The sequence below is a fragment of the Cydia fagiglandana genome, chromosome Z (genome assembly GCF_963556715.1).
Source record: "Cydia fagiglandana chromosome Z, ilCydFagi1.1, whole genome shotgun sequence".
In the NCBI taxonomy this organism is placed as follows: Eukaryota; Metazoa; Arthropoda; class Insecta; order Lepidoptera; family Tortricidae; genus Cydia; species Cydia fagiglandana.
The window spans coordinates 33,744,701-33,757,307 of NC_085959.1; the positions used below are offsets into that span (position 1 = coordinate 33,744,701).

General features: G+C 34.5%; 1 protein-coding gene and 1 long non-coding RNA gene across 4 annotated transcripts in view; both read left to right on the plus strand.

The window, feature by feature from the left end:
* Positions 1 to 12,607, plus strand: part of LOC134678550 (gamma-aminobutyric acid type B receptor subunit 1) — a 188,791-nt gene that overhangs the window by 122,462 nt on the left and 53,722 nt on the right. The window lies entirely within an intron of this gene.
* On the plus strand, positions 6,646 to 9,035 carry LOC134678520 (uncharacterized). The gene is made up of 4 exons (XR_010100198.1): positions 6,646 to 6,746; positions 6,972 to 7,051; positions 7,722 to 7,855; positions 8,784 to 9,035. It is a non-coding gene; the product is annotated as an uncharacterized LOC134678520 (long non-coding RNA).

A 12,607-nucleotide genomic window follows, 5' to 3' on the forward strand; every position in this document is an offset into this window, starting at 1 on the left:
GATTATTCTGTAATCCATAAATTAAACTAAGTGAATCAGTGAAAATAAAGAAATGCTTATATTCTGACATTCTTAATATAACTTTCAGGGCTTCAAATACAGCATATGCTTCAGCCGTAAATATGGAACATAAATCATGCAACCTAAAGCTTTGTACAAATTTAGTCTGAGGATCATACACTGCACATCGAACATGGGACTCTGCTTTACTACCATCTGTGTATAATTTGTAATAATTGGGAATTTGTGACAAGAAATGTAGAAAATCAGTATTATTATTGATAGATTTTGTGCATACTGTAATGTTTAAAAGTTTACTATTAAAGCTATCGTCATAACATGGCCAAATTTCATTTTTATATATATTACTAAACTTAGCTTCCACCTGTAAGAGTAATGCTGTTAACTTAGGAATTCTGGGATGACCCTTTATTCTTCTTATTATACTTTGATTATTTTTAGCATATATCTTAATTAAATATCTGTAAGCTAACAACACCCATCTGACAGGTAAAGGCATTGTTTTTGTCTCTACTTCCATTGCTCTTATTGGGGTTGAACACATTGCCCCCGATATTATTCGCATTGCCTTATTTTGAATTATTTGTAACTTATGTGTGTGATCAGTATTCATATGTACAAGAAAACTATAATCAAAGTGACTTCTGACTAGGGTTTTGTATAGTAAGGACAGTACTTTAGGGTCGGCACCCCAAGATATACCGGCAAGACATCTCATAATATTTAAACCTTTAACAGAATTACAAATTATGTGCTTAGCATGTAGCTCAAAATTTAAATGATTATCTATTACTACGCCTAGAAACTTATGAGAAGGAACTTCTCTAATAATCTCATTATTATATACAATATTTACATTTGTTGTGTCTTTGCTCAATATTAATAACTTGCTTTTGTCAGGATTTATCTTTAAGTGTAAATAATTATTGTAATAAACATGAAGTTCATTAAGTGCATTATTAATGTGAGCTTTAGCTACATCTAGATTAGAATTAATAGAATATATTACAAGATCATCTGCAAATTGCAGTATACTAACATTAGAACTATTTACAAATGAGTTTATCTCGCTAGTGTACAAATTATACAGTAAAGGAGACAGCGTTGCTCCTTGCATTGTGCCTTTGGAAACTTGTCGTGGTCCATGTAATATGTTATTAAATTTTACATATAGCTCTCTATCATCTAAGAAATTAAATATCCATTTGCATAATTTCCCAGGGATATTAATATTAGATAGAACTTTTACTAGTATTGTAGGATCAACATTGTCAAATGCTCCTTGTACATCTAAAAATATACAAACAGCATGTGACTTGTTATAATTAGCTAATTTTAAATCAGAAACAAGAGATATGAAGCTGTCAGAACAGCTTCTACCTCGTCGAAAGCCGTTTTGAAATGGAGGCAATATGTTGTTTGCCTCAACATACCAATCAAGTCTAGTCTTTATCATATTCTCAAAAACCTTACCAATACATGATGATAGAGAAATTGGTCTATAAGAATTGGCCTCACTAGGAGGTTTATCTGGTTTCAAAATAGGTACTACACATTGTGTTTTCCAAGATTGAGGTATTTTGCCATGTATCCAAAGTAAATTCATAATTCTTAGCAAAACTTTTTGACCATTAACATGCAGCTTCTTTAAAAGTAGGTATGGTATATCATCTAAGCCTGGGGTAGTATTTTTCCTAGATTGCAGACTTACAATGAATTCCTCCCAAGTAAAAGGTTCAATAAGGTACTTAGACTCATTATTATCATTGTTACTTTCAAATAAACTTTCTATAGAGCTAGAATCGTTACTACAACCTTGGGTTAGTTTAGTTATAAATGGTTCTATAAATTCATCATTTTTAATTATCTGTTTAGATTTTAATCCCTTAAAACGTTTAATATTGTTCCATATTAACCCAATAGGTGTACATCGATTTAAAGAAGCACAAAAACTACGCCAACTACAAGTTCTTTCCTCTGCTATTGTGCGTTTTTTAAGAGCAACAAGTCTCTTGTACGTAATATAATTTTCTATGGATGGATTCGCCCTGTAATATTTTAATGCCTCGTAGGCTTTAATGACACTATCCTCACATTTTTTATTCCACCAAGGAACCGGCGGTCTGCTAATAAAGTTTGTATTTTTAGTAAGTTTTGGGATACATTGTATTTTTAATAGGTGGAGTTCAGAAGTAAATTTGTCATATAATTGTATAGGATCATTCTCATTTAAAGGAAAATCCGAAAATACCTCTTCTGAAAGCTCTTTATATTTACTCCAGTCAGCTTTAGTATATATAAATTTATCTATAGGGTCACTTATTTGATATTTTTCAAGAGAGGTCAATATACTAACTATAGTAGGGTAGTGATAACTGCCCATAGGGTCGTCGTGGACTTGCCACTCGCACAGAGGTGCTATGCTTGCACTGCAGAAGCTAACATCGATCGCTGAAGGATTTCGATTAGGGTAAGTAACTGTAGTTGGGTTTCCGTCATTTAAGATACATAAGTCTAAGTCACTTATAATATCGAACAGTGTGTTACCTCGGGATTGGTTAGTAGCGCAACCAAACGCTGTATGATGTGCATTGAAATCCCCTGATATTATTATAGGTGTTGGTAATTTTTCAATTATATTTTTAAGTCTATTTAGTCTTATGTGTGGACGGTTTGGAGGACAGTACACACATAAAACTGATAAAGGCCCTCGGTCAGTCACAATTGAGATCGCTACATTTTGAATACTTTCATAAAAGTTAGTTTGTATAAAAGTATGTTTGTATATATTTTTAACAAGTATAGCAACTCCGCCATGTCCATTTTTACTATATTTGCAGTAAATATTATAATTAGGTATTCTAAAAGCAGTAGTTGGTTTTAACCAGGTTTCATTAAGAAGACAAACATCAATATTATTAAGTTTTAGAAAATTAATTAGCAACGGTTTTTTATTTGAAACAGATTGAATATTGAATTGAGCAATACGAATGTGTGTAGGATCCATTATTTAATGTTTTTAATAAGCATATCTTTAATAGAACTATTAGTGATTGGGTTGGAATCGGTCTTGTTGGCTAATTCTATGAGAGTGCTAACCAGTGCATTCATTAAATCTGTATTCTGTAACAATTCTTTTTTAATGTCAAATTTCGGGATTTCTGCTGATGTAGAAGGAACAGGTTTTTGCGATTGTGTTTTTGGTGTTTTTTCAGGTCTTACAGTTTTGCTTTTGTCAGGTAACGCCGGAAACTCGACTTTTCTCGTGTCAGCCTTAGAAGCATATGTGATGTTTGTCTTCTTTTCCATTATTTTTTTAAGTTTTACAGGACAAGCTTTTGAAATTGCCAAGTGGGGGCCGCTACAATTGGCACAACATAAGTCATTCGGTTTGTCACAGTCCTTATAAAAGTGGTCGCCCGAGCAAATGGAGCAACGCTGTTTTCCGTTACATACTTTAGCTGCATGATTAAATTTAAAGCATTTGAAACACTGCAGTAGTGGAGGCACATATTCAAATACTCGGTACGAGAATAAATCGTACTGTACATTGTCCGGTAGTACATGCGACAAGAATGTAATGCTCACCGTCTGTAAGGGAACACGATCCTGTCCGATTTTTTTCGTGAAGCGGCGGACCGCTATGATCTCATAAATAGAGCTCAACTTTGTGTATAAATCCTTGTTCGAGATATTGACTGGCACGAATCGAATTATCCCAGTTTTTTCGATTTGGGTCGCCGGTATGTACGCCTTCATGTTGTTTTTGGTCAAAAATGCAGTGTTGCTTAGAAAGTTGTTTGCATTATTATATTGCTTGAAAACGACTGCAATTTTGTTAGCGTTTACGCGCTGTATAGCTGTTACACCTTTTATGCCATTTGTGAATATGTGGTTGAGAAATATTGGACTTTTATTTCCCAATCTGTCCTTTGCGTCCACATGCTCTACAAAAACTTTAAACTCTAGTTTTCCCGAGTTCTCAGGGTATAGTCTTTTGTAGTCCGGTTTAAAGTACGGTAAATAAGCACTATTAGTTTGCTCACCCCCGCCGCCATCGTCCGTGCCGCCTTGGCCGTCGGTTTTGGAGCGCTTGAGGGTGGGCGGGTTTTCCCCGCCCCCCTCGTTATCTCCCATTGTTAAAACACTATCTATAATTATTTACAACTTTTAACATTAAATATATACAAGTTAAGTCAGTTTAAACTAATAAATAACAATTTTTAAAAGTTGGAGCGAAAATTTTCCGTCTACTTTTTTTAAATTCCCGCCAAAGAATCTGTCAAAACTTACAAAGACGTATTTTCTTAAACTATACTTGGCAAACCGCGTTCGTCAGTAGCAAAGGTGGCAAACTCGAAAATGTATGCGTGAAAAACTGTTTTTCATTACAAAGAACTTAACCCCGCACATTACGATGAATTCTATTTTATTTTATGGATTTTTAGAACTAATCCTTTTATCTATTTCTAAAGTCTAATGGTATACGAATAAATTTAACAATAACTCTTCAATAATTGTTTTTGTGAGTAGCAACATCATTACGATCGTTATCTATTACCTTTTCGATATCTATGATCTTCCGCCATAGATGGTAGTATCATATAGATGCACTATACGCGTGCGTCAGTGAGGGACAAAACATACGCAACTGCACAAGACTGTGACAAGGACAAACAATAATAGCGCTTTCGCTGTTACTCCTACTGAAAGATACATATATGACCATCCCGTTCTGTCACCTAGTGACAGTAGCGCCACCATTACGATCGTGTAAATAAATTCGTTTTTACAAATGGGCCTCCGCTTGCTTACGCAATGCGACGAAATTCAAAAACACGTTCTAAAGGCCCCTACTATACTCGAAACAACCTACGCAATTTGGTCGGGTTCATTTGTTTATCTATGAAAACATTTTATTGTACTCGGTAAGTTTCCAATAAATTACGTGAATAATGCGAAATTGAAATAAAGCCCTTATATATTATCATTTAAGTTTTTATTTTTATGTAGAATGATTTGAATGATAAAATGCATTTTTACAATGTGAAAAACTAAATAATTGATCTATTGATTGATCCAAACCATAAGCTATTCTAGACTGAATGTTCTACAACTTCTACATTTGGCGATCTGAAATTTTGTCTATGGCAATTTTACCAACTGTCAATCTCCTAAATTCCGTTGTAGGTTGTATTTTTTTCCTGCAAAAAAGATGCTTTAACAAATTTCAAGGCAAAAATTATATCACTGAGCTAAATTTAAAGACGGTACGGTAAAAAGAAAGTCTCCGAGAGCGTCCATAATGATTTCCATCTATCAAAGAACCTACAAGATGAAGAAAATGGAATTCAGACCATCACACGAATTTGCTTCTACTTATTTCATAAAACTAAATGGTCAGGAAACCTAGTGTCCGTATTTCTGGTCCAGCGTACTTATTTACTTATTTATTTTACGTGCCTAAGTATCGACAATGCGAGTGTGACAGTGTCAGTGAAATAAATCCAAAGTTGGGAATTGTTTCTACAAACAAGGTAAGATTATGTTCTTGCTTCTTCTTTAGACAAGTTACTGCTATCAAGACCCTGTTAAATACACTTGAATATCAGCAATCAGGAAAGAATTATTCGCAATTTGACCTACCTATCATTAAATTTGTTTTTCTGACTGATCATATCTGTAAATGGCTATGGCATTCGTTTCTTTACTTTCAACGTTCTACTTATAATGCTAATGCCTAGTGGATTGCGTTTCCTTCTTTATACTCTTTATTCAATAACATAGACGCATTTCTTCCTTATAAATTAAAGAGAACAAAGTAAAATCTGTATTTAAAAAATGATGTGTTGATTTTCGTTTTACACTGTCTAACCTAAAACATACTATTAGACCCCCACTACACTATTTGTATTACAATAACATTTAAAAACTATATTTGATGTTTCAGTAAGCTGACAACTACATTTAAAAGATCCCCTGTGCCTGATATAAACAACTGTTATCGAAGAGAAATAAGTAGAAATTATGGTGTGGAAAACTCCATTTGCTGATTTTGAAGAATGTTTCCTGACCCTTAGCAGTAAGTATAACTACCCTGTTACCATATAAATACCCTTAGGCTTGCCCTTACTGTACTTTGAATTTTAAATGTTGTCGTTCTAAGAAATGGTTCGGCTAATAATTTTCCTGAAATAAGAGGTTCTCGAACTTGGAAATACAATATATTATAAAAATCATAACTATACAATAACGTCAGCTAAAATAAAGCGGTTCCTTTGCATGTTAATGGCAATTGATGCTAAATATGTATTTTTCTCTTGAAAATGACCCCGTAGATGTTGGTAACTTAAACAAAAATATGTGAACATAAATCTGGACCTGCCATAATTATTCCTATTGTTCCAATAAACCTTACTGTTATGTATAAATAATGAGGGCAGGTTTTGACATTTGTCTACAAAGTGTGGTAGCTATGAAAAAGCAGAACCTGTGAACCCGGTCCAGTACATGTACGACGATCATGTGAGATGTACAATAAAGAGTATTGTATTGTACATGTGCTTGGACCCCTAAACTGTGAGTTACATTACTTACTATGTATGTTCAATTTTTCAGCAAACAAAACCAACTTGATGGCTGTCTACTACCCGGTGACAAGCTGAGCGGAGCAAATTCCCATTGTTGGCCACAAAGGCCCCTCCGAGTGCTTCGACACTACCCTAGTAAGTATAAAAGCAATTTCTAGACTTAATCCTACTTAGAAACTAAATAAGTTGAAATTTTTCCATTTGTTCTACAAAAAAAAACTTAAAAATTTTATTTTTTCTGTTTTCTTAACTGTGAAGACCCTACCTGTAGTAAATAATAAACACTGTTAATGAGACTTATAAGTAGAATTTCTTAAATATACCCTACATTATCCAATTTTTCCATAATTCCTATTTCAGTGTTACCTGGAGGCTGACTTTGTCCCGGAGTGTCAAGGTGCCTTCACTGTACATCTACTGACTGCTTCCATTTATGACAGGTATTTTTTTCACATTATATAAATACATAACTCGTTATAAACTAACCAACTCATGATTTATGGTGGACACTAATATTTCAAATGCTTGAGCGAAGAGTTCTTGATGAAAGAGCGGTGAGTTGAAAATTGTGATGAGCCTACATACCCTATTCTAATTCTATTGACTAAGCAAACTTAATCTAGCTTATTTGTGACCTAACTATGGAAAAATGTTCCGCAAGACAAAGATTCTTAAACTTTTTTGGAACTTGAAAAAATATGAAATACTGTCTACTTTTGCTTTTTTAAATCCTCCTTCCATGGATGTATTTATACCTATTTTTACTATGTTATGATATTGGCGATAATTTTGTTGAAATTCTGGAGAACACATGTAATGCTGTACTTATTTAAACTTAAAACACCTGTAATAATACTATAGATTGCGACGAATAAATGATTATGATTATGTACCTGACAAACCCAGACAGGTTTTGTTGAAGTACCCACATATTTCAATGCACTACACATGTATTAAAAATAATAACGCGCCCCCGCGAATGGATGTCTTAAGAAAAATGTTGACGTATTGCCCAGCTAAAACTGACTCTAAAGAGAACAAAATCTAAAACTACTTATGCTACTTTGTTTTACCTGAATTTTCTAATGTATTTGTCTTAACTCATTTCAGCCTACCAAGACACTGCTGATACATGAAGACTCCTGTTTGCTGGCTTCACCTCAAGAATTTTGCTGCAAAATTGGCTGCTGTCTACATGCAGAGCTACAAAAAAAAATTGAACCCCCCGTTTTTCTTCACGTTAGGTAGTTTAACGAACTGTATACTATTATTTGACCACAATCAGAACACGATTTAGAAGTAACGTTAGTAGAACAGTACTGTAATCCTAGGCAAACTTATGATGACATACCTTTGTTTAGTACAAATATGCTTATGTATGCACACTGCTAACCCAGGTGCTTAGCGTGTTACCTATCCTAATCGATTTTAATGAAATTACTTAAGTAGTTTCGATAATCAGTGAGGAGGCCCACACAAAGTAGCTCGCTGAGGCTTTAGACTATAATGACAAAACTATATACAGTAATTACACATACTTTAGCTCTTTTCTAGATAAATATTGTGACTTTTAGGGTTCCGTATCGAAGAGTATGTAGATAAATTTTCTAACATGTGTATGTTCCACTAAATTTCTACTAGTTTGCAAAACTTTGCCGACTTTTAAAGTGGGAAATAAGAAAGTCGCAGAATAACTACGCCCCCTGTACCTTGGTATTCTCCCGTGTAAATGAACTGTTACACGCCCCCATAACTTTCGACTAAAGCATGACTTCTTACACAACTAGATACTTATTTTAGATAATATTATCTTAAGTCTATTTGCAACGGCGTGCTAACACAATCTATAGAAACCCTGGCCAGACGCGTCTATCACGAATCATGGACATTATTTATTTATCTTTTAAATATGTGTTTATTCATACAAGTATGTACTACGCCGCGTGGTATCTAAAACAGCACAACCTTTCCCTGAATGTGAAGGTCTGCCCCGAATATATTTATTTATTTATTTATCTCATTATTGTTATTGATGCCTGCGACGAAACTAATTCCTTAACGAATCTAAAGCGCGAGTGAAATACATCTGATCGTTTTCGGTGAAAATAACCGCAATAAATGCTACTGTTGTTATACATGTACCTATTTGAATTTTGTTACTTTATTTTTCAGGTATCAATGACACAAGAAGATGGATTTATAGTTGTGATAACACACATCTTTAGCAGAGGAATATGAAAAGGAATCCCTAACACCGCGAGCAGAGAACGAGTAAAAATGTAGTACCAAACTCGTCAAGAGATGACGCCACCTCCGAGATAGAACGCGCCAACGATGTGTCGACGTATAATCATGGCGTCCGAGATACAAATTACCGATCGATTTAGAATTTTTGGAGAAGATTAGTGCCTGTTGACTGCATAAATGCATACCCCTGGTGAGGTTACAGTAGCTTCGCACAAGTTTATCAGTCATTTTACATAGTGTTGTAATAAATAAGCTAACTACGTTGTTTTCGACTGCGGAGAGTAACCCTTACTACAATAGAATAATAAATAAATATTATACCATTATATTTTCGAGTTTTATTTTCTATGTACATAGTAACTATGGAATGATAAACTCAATGTTTCATGACTTTTATAAGACCTTACTACGTATAAATAATAACTATTGAATAATAAAATTAATGTTTCACGACTTTTATTTAAGACACCACAGAACTACCCAAAAATAAGCATACTCACTCCGTTTTTCACACGCAACAAAAGCCATAGAGGCTACTTATACGTAGATATTTCTAGAAAAACCGTAGTAATCCAGGTAAACTACATCCTGCGTCACTTAGGCACCAAAAATGTACCCTCCCCCTCATATATCTAAATAAATATCCCCTTAATAACTACCCCTAATATTTGGCCTCGTAATCGTCTAGCTAACAGTTAGGACCCCTCGAAGTGGACCGCGGAAACCTAGATCCTTTAATGAGTGATGCTAATTTTGGGAGACTGGTTTTAATCGTTATAATGACCTATCTAGATTTTATTGAAAGAATATCTAAAATACTAAAATAATTTATTACGTAACTAAGGAATAATTGTAACCATTTTATTTTATTATAAAATTAGAAAATTCTACCAGTTTTATAGCGTAATGTAAGTGTCATTAATAAAACCAAAACTAAAACGATATTGAAGAATGCCGCATATATGATAAAATATTGATAATTGATAATTTAAATATAAAAAATATTTGTTGATAAAATCCTGCTACGCCTATTAAGCTTTCGGGATAACGTCGGAGCAGCACTCCTGAGTTAAGCTCATTTACACCCTAGCATTTCAAGGTTAATTAATAACTATCATCTTCTAAACGATGTGTGATTAATCACACGTGCTGCTTCCAATCGGCCGATGCAGGTCGGAAAGCTCTTAGTCCGATTACAAAATCAATCGAATCACCTAGCCTACCATTTTAGCCGGAAGGGCTATGACCAACACTTCCGCAACCTAAGCGCACCTAGATGATGATGGAAAGAAGTGTCAAAGTATCCATCAATCATCAAAAGTTAATCTTTTTTACATTCAAAAGCTAAGGATACGAATCCTTTAATAATCCAATTTCCCAGAGCTAAGAGTATAAACAGTAATCTGATTTTTAGGGGTATAAACGAAGTACTAAGTTTATTTGTTAAAATTGAAGCTTATAAGACTAAGAATATCAAGACGAGTAGATATATTTAGCTCGAAATACTCTCTGGATTACTTCTGCCTGCCAGAGGTTCCCTAAAACAAACCATTCTTCGATTTTCTATCTCAGAAAAGTCTGTGTTCCTAAACCCTGCTTGATATTAAAGAATTTGATTTGTAAATACCTTGGAAACCTGATTATGTTACTCAGTACTTCATCTCTACTCCAGACGACCAGAATTTTAATAGATAAAATTAGAATAAGATAGAGAATACCCTTTTACCCAGATAAATTATAAGTTCATTAGCAGTAACAGTTAACTCCGCATAATTTTATAATGAAGAAACCATATTCGAAGGTTTTAAACGAGGACAAATATCAACCGTTTCAATCTTTGACCCTAAATCTCTAAAGAAACCCTAATTCCCTAGTAATAGTGTGCGATTCTACCCTATTAACCCTATCCTCTGTCCCTACTTTAGTATAACCAAAGCACAGTTCGTACTTACCATCGACCCTGGTACTTTGGAATATACGCAAGTGTGTCCCTATTAGATACTAGCTAAGCATTCGGCGAGTGACTCCGAGATTGCAACCTATCAACTCGAGTTATTGCCCCCCTCCATGGCGTTTTGCACAAAGGCAGGGAAGCAACATGGATAGGACAGGTCCCTATTGTGTATATAATTGATATAAATAAATATATTTAAAATACAAAGCCTTCGAATACTGTAGATTTCAAGCAAGCCCAGGTTACCCCGGATGACGCGCACGTGACGACCTTGCTATTCATCTAACAGCTGGACATCGAAAAGCTAGGGAGGGAGACGTTTTAAGTCTGCTATGTTGATAAAAAGCAGACCCCAAGACAACCCTCATCTTGGAACAAGAAAAACCTCCTTCCATCCGCTGTTTGTCACCGTTAGGTTAGCAGATGAAAGGCTAGACTAAACTGTATGTCTAGGCACTGATTTGGTTTTGAATCAAATGAAAAAATAAAAATTAGGAGTTTTCAGATTTAAGACAAGTAAACACTTTCCAAACAACTACATTTCTATTGAAAATCTCCTATAGAAAACTATTAGTAAAATGGGCACACTCTAACCAAAGATGCCTAAATTCCAACAAAACGGAAACATATTTCCGCCATGCCAAAACAAAGACACAATTCCAAGTGCTACTCTATGAGATTTGGGACTTGCGTCTTAATCTCGATAAAGCCCAGCGACTCAGAAAAAATTGGACAGAGTATCCCCACCCCTCACCAATAATCTCCGCGTATTATACAAAAACCAAAGTCAGTTGTCGGTCCGGACGCTAGTAAAAGACTCTCTCGCGTCCTTCCCCATCAATCCTTTTATACTTTTACCCATGTCGTCACTGAAGACATCCCATTGTTCTCGGACATTCCATCTGTCGTCAGTGAAGACAAAATTGACCTTGGCGAGCGCAACCCATTGACCTCAGACATTCCATTTGTCGTCAGTGAAGACAAACCATCGTCCCATATTATACCCACTTACTTTACCGAAACATAAGTCTTACATACTTTACTTAAAGCTTATTTTTGGTTGGATAATTTAATAAAGCCGTTTAATGCCGATTCTTGACATGCTTCGCATGTAGTCCCTATGCCTTATACTTTAAGATTTACTCTTGATTAACCATGATGATTTTAATCTGAGACACCTATGAATCTCTTACGTAACTACTTAAACCTTATATCCTACATGTTAAGGTCCATATTCTAATAATAAAATGCTGATGAGGGTAGTTTTAAATTGTATTTACGCACGCGCAAGCACAACGAAAAGTACGTTTGAGTCAACATTTTTCCCTTTATGATTCTAAATATTGCGTTCATACTGAAATATTTCATGTTTACCTTTATAATAATGTTTTTAAACATATACAAGAAATTAATTATTTAATTATTGTAACCTTTTATCTACCTCACGCTTTTGAATTTTACGGTTTAAAACAATACCTAAATGGCTCCTCGCCCATACCTGTCAAAGTCAACGTAAACAACCTTTCTTACTGTCAAATGTTTTCGTAAACAAATCCTTGTCTTTATTTTGTTTTTACTAAGTCAATTAACAATTAATCTAATTGTGGATACATGTGATAAAGATTAGACTATGAAATCAAGTGCTTCGAGTTACCATTTTTAGAAATTTCAATGAAAATCAGGAACGTAAACGCACGACCGGCAAGGAAGCTCCCGGAAGCTTTCCTTCACCGCTAAAATGTAAGTTTTATATTGATAATTAAGCTTAATACTATGTAATAGACATATGGCCAGT